Source organism: Arachis hypogaea, chromosome 14 (assembly GCF_003086295.3).
Source record: "Arachis hypogaea cultivar Tifrunner chromosome 14, arahy.Tifrunner.gnm2.J5K5, whole genome shotgun sequence".
In the NCBI taxonomy this organism is placed as follows: domain Eukaryota; kingdom Viridiplantae; phylum Streptophyta; class Magnoliopsida; order Fabales; family Fabaceae; genus Arachis; species Arachis hypogaea.
Genome location: NC_092049.1, coordinates 7,282,898 through 7,287,916, shown reverse-complemented (window position 1 = coordinate 7,287,916; position 5,019 = coordinate 7,282,898). Strand labels below are relative to the sequence as shown.

Genomic DNA, 5,019 nt, shown 5'->3' with positions numbered 1-5,019 from the left:
TCTCTGAATTATGACTTGAGCATAAAACTCTGTATGGTAGGGTGTTACATAAAATAGAATTTTTTTTATTTTTCTAATTACAAAATAAACTTATTTTCATACAAAATAAATATAAATTTAATACAAATTTTTATCTAATTTGTATTCGAATATTTATAATATTACAAAAAATAAACAAATTCATCATATTATAAAACTAAAAGAAAATTATTATAAACAAGCAAGTCAATATAATTCAAAATGTAAACAAAGTGTATTATCAACTATAATCCTCAGTATATTGTTCAACCATATTAAATTTTACACAATTTTACATGTATTACAGAAATATTAACTGAATTCTTTCTCAAAAAATGGAAGTGAATCAGCATCCATCAACCATATGTGCATGAATTCTTCTTGAACCTGATAGGTTTTGATTCAGAAGAGTTGATCACCAAAGGGAAAGTAATTTCCTTATGGTGCTTTGTTCTTACTAGTTTCCCCACCACATTCCCTCTTGAACGAATCTCAAGGTTCATAGCATTCTTATTCCCATTAAATTTCTCAACAGCAGCTTCTTCTGAATGACATCCACTTCCTGTTGGATTAGAATCTAGTTCATTGTAAATAGAATCATTAAGTTCTAATTTTGACATGCCTTTCTCCATGGAAATTGATGATGAATATGCTGATGAGGGCAAGAGACACCAGTCCCCTAATTGGCAATTTGCATGAGCAAAACAGGACAACAATTTTAAGTTCTTTGGACTTTGCTCTTCATCTGGTGCAGTATAACTAATAGAAGTTTAGTGTAATAGAATCAGCTAAGAAGTTATAACAAAAAGAGAAACTCCACAATAACAGTACAATTTTGATGAATTGCATTTGACTAAGCAGTGATGGCAGGGATGGCAGTCGACAGAGTTTCCTATTTCTACTGCTATTTTTCAACGCAGTGATGGCAGTCGACAGAGTTAGCAAACACTAAATAAAGCAAATTAAAACCATATAATTGCAAGTTTGTCAAAAGGAAAATTTTTAATACTTCAAGAGAGAGTGGGGTAGAAGATGAAAAGGAAAATAAACTAAAGCAATTTGCAATGCAGAAGACATACTTAAACTATATAATTGCAAGTTTGTCAAACATCATATCATAGAATCATAGTAGCTTCTTCTTAGCAGACTTACAATGATGCATTGTGTGCTCTGTAGTTTATAGCATTGTACTCAAATGAATTGCTTCTTGCAATCTTTTATCTTCTGCTCTCACCTTTCTTTGAATTCAGCAACACAATCACCACAATCAAAACATCATCAATAATCAAAAAAGGATAAAAGCTTAAAAAAATTATTTGAAGATTCTTATAAATTGGAAAATTCAAATTGTCTTTATATTTTAAAAGCTTCTTGTTAGGTTTATATGACTAGTCAGTGGTTCTGTTGTGTTGGCCTTACATCGAGGAGAAATTCAATTGTTAATATAGATTATTAGGATCGATTGCATTTTCCATCAAATGTTGAAATTCTTCCTTTTTCCATTAGAAACCTTTGCAATTGGGGAGCCAGATTGAAAATTTTGATGACAGTAATCACAGGAACCAAATTCAAAACTTCTTAAGTCATATTGTTAAAATAGGATAAATTGTCTTCATCAGTGATATTACCAAGTGAGAAATAATGGTCGATGTCTTAAAAGTCTATTCCATCTACTACTGAAGACTTACCAAGCTTAATCTCAGACGTGGGGTTGCCAAGAGCATGAAGCAATCCTACTGTACCACAAGCATTACCCACAGTTTGCTTCATAAAATATATCTATTTTTGAGACCCTTACCCGGCCCTAAACCCGATGAAATCACACCAAATTAGCCTCTAAAGTGTTTGGGACCGGGCCGGGCCTTCGGGCCGGGCCGGGTCTGTGCACCCCTAACTTTACTGCTATATTCCTCAAAAAAAACCCTCAAAAAAGGTTGTTCATAAAAAAAATCAAGGATAATGCACTATGTGCTAACCAGAATAGAATTTTATTATTTTTCTAAATATTGAAACATGCATGTAAAGTGTCGTAAAATTGAAAATGCATATCCACAAACAGATTATGTGCACTCACCCTTTTTTCATGTTCCTGTTGCAACCTCTCTTCTTCAGTCTGGTAATATCAAAATGTTTTAAAAAATCAGAAGAAAAGAAACAGCATAGTCATTTCTAGTACTTAACACGTTCTTTTCTTCCAAACAATAATAATCATTTCTAGTACTGAATGGATATGAGGAAGGATCTAAATTCTAAAAGTGACTTATAACCTTCCCTCATTTAGTTATAATTTGATTATTCCATCCACATGGAAAGCTGAGCAAAAGAATCTCAAACTTCAAATTATTAATATTATTCTTCATCAAACGTAATAATTGAATCACAGATTAATTCATCCATGCTGACATAAGATCAAGCCACATCCACATTTTTCTTTTATCTTTTTCTCCCTCTAGATGTGGCTAAATAAATTGTCACCTCTTTGACCTCCCCATATGTCCCAAATATGGGCTAAGATAGCACCTATGAGTAACCTGTGTCAGGTGAATAGTGTCAACAACTATTACAAAGTTGTCCAATATGTGTATGTATGATTTTGTTAATTACCTTGGAAGACCATAAAGAACAAGAATAGCTGTAACTTCACATTTTCTAGTCAGTTTTTTATGTTAAGTTCTCATTCCTATGAATCTATGCCCTCCCATTCTTGGCCATCTATGTACCTGAAAGTATAGTAACAAAATCATGATTAGTAGAGATTGATAAACACATTCTAATAAGATAAAACTATAAACAAGCAAGTGTTTCTAAACAATCATACACTGGTGACAGTTTGCTCTTCTGAGAGGCACAAACCCTTCTGAGAGGCACAAACAAGCAAGTGTTTCTAAACAAGCAAGGATAGTTTTCATTGAAAATTTGAAACCAAAGAGATCTGACCAAAAATAAAAATTGATACCAAAGAGACACATTATGTCTGAAATTATCAATATTTATGTCCAAAAAACAAGACTCCATTATTTATTTATTTAGTTTCTGATAATTAAATTATGGCTCAACATTTGAAGTTAATGGAATAAATATTAGAATAATAAATTTAAAAAATAAAATTCTACAAACATAAAACCTAAATAAACTCCATTTATTCTACTTTTAAATTTTGGCAAAGGGAAATTGGCCTAACATAACATCCCTCATTCCCTCCAAACTTAAAAGTATTAGATCCTTTAAGCTGTAGTGTTTTTCTTTTCTTCCCCCAATTTGATTACTCCATTTCCACTTTTCAATTTCTTTTTCTCTTTATGATAAATTTTAACTGAAAAAAGCTTTGAGATAAAAATAGTAAGCACAAGCATTAGCACAAAAACAATGAAACAAACCTTCTGATCCTCATGTTTAAGCTTAGTTTGATAATTGGAGTCTACAACTACAAATTCTCCATTCCCAACCCTATTATTTGATAAATAGAAGAGTGAGTGAGTGAGAGATAAGGTATATTTGATAAATAAGAGAGTGAGTGAGGGAGAGATAAGAGAGTGAGAAAGAGAGTAACTTGAGGTTAAATCAAAGGCATGATGATAGTGCTGTTGTTGAAAGACAAGAGCAACCGCAAGATCAGAATCAATTAAACGTGTTGTTGTCTTTGGAGTTGTGTTAGTGTCATCTCCCCTGTTTCAAAAATACTGAAAAGAATGAGTTATCTGTCTGTAATTCAGCAGATTCAGACAAGGACAAGAAGGAGGAGCCAAAATCAAGTCATAAAAAGAACAGGAAGGAACAAGAATATGCATGCAAATTCCAGATAAAATATCTCAACAATTCAAATATATAGTTCATAAACAAACTTCAATCTATACTACAATAATAGAAATTATGTTTCAGATTTCACAAATTACAGGAATATACAAAATTCATACCTTAGAATTTAGAAACTCCGTTCTCTGCAGCAGTAACAGCTGATTTGCAAACATAAGAGCTCTCCTCGATCGTATTCTTTGATTTTCAACTTCAATCAAAACAGGGAAGGGACAGGGTTAGGGATAGGGATAATGAAATCGAAACAGAATCACAATGGAAGGGTTAGGGCTAGGGACGAGAAGGAGGCGGAGGCATACCTGAACTAACAGCGACGCGAAGAGATGATGACAAACCTCCGGCGAGGAGAGAAGAAGCAGCGCGAGAACGGCGGCAGAGGGAGCTCGTAAGATAAGAGCACGGCCGAGAGAGCTCGTGTGACGACGAAAGGAGCAAACGCATTGAAAGCGGCGGTGGAAGGAGCTCGTGCGACGCGAGCGGTGGCGGCGGTGACAGCGGAGGACATCACATCATAATTGAAGGAGAAGGGGAGAACGTGAAAAAAAAGTGAACCGAAGGATTGGGAGTAAAGTGACCCATCTTCTTATTCTAATATTTTCGACGGAAAAATTTAAATTATAGACGGATTTTCTGTTTGTAATAATTTAATAAAATGTAACATTTTTGTCCATTTAATTACAGATTGATTTTCTGTTTATAACTATTTTCCACGGAAAAAATTAATTTTTTCATTAGAATTATCGACGGATTCTCTTTTTCGTCTGTAATTTATGCTAATTCATTTTTTTTTGTTTTTCAACAAAAAATTTTTCTAAAATTCTGTCTGTATTTTCGTGGGATAAAATTCGTCGGAAATATCCGTCCGTAATAAATAGTTTTCTAGTAGTGAACAACAACAACAAAGCATTGTCTCACTAGGTGGGGTCGGCTACATGAATCAAACGATGACATTATGCTCTGCCATGTATCATGTCTATAGAGAAACCGTTTACATGTAGATCTCATTTGACCACCTTATAGATAGTCTTTTTAGGTCTTTCTCTGCCTTTCACCCCTTGTTCATCTTCCATCTCATCCACCCTCCTGATTGGGTGTTCTGTCAGTCTTCTTCTCACATGTCCAAACTACCTGAGACGCGATTCAACCTTCTTTTCCACAATGGGTGCTACTCCAACTCTCTCCCTTATA

At 33.9% G+C, this 5,019-nt stretch overlaps 1 long non-coding RNA gene across 7 annotated transcripts; it reads right to left on the bottom strand.

Annotated features, from left to right (window-relative positions):
* Nucleotides 1–207: 207 nt before the first annotated feature.
* Nucleotides 208–4,421, bottom strand: LOC112741293 (uncharacterized). 7 transcript variants are annotated; one of them, XR_011871623.1, is made up of 9 exons: nt 4,131–4,421; nt 3,933–4,021; nt 3,569–3,684; nt 3,396–3,465; nt 2,623–2,738; nt 2,093–2,549; nt 1,707–1,822; nt 1,171–1,256; nt 208–777 (listed from the first exon to the last, which is right to left on the bottom strand). It is a non-coding gene; the product is annotated as an uncharacterized lncRNA (long non-coding RNA). The 7 variants fall into 7 exon arrangements; XR_011871624.1 differs by having other exon boundaries at nt 208–763; XR_011871625.1 differs by having other exon boundaries at nt 2,093–2,131.
* Between the last annotated feature and the right edge of the window lie 598 nt (nt 4,422–5,019).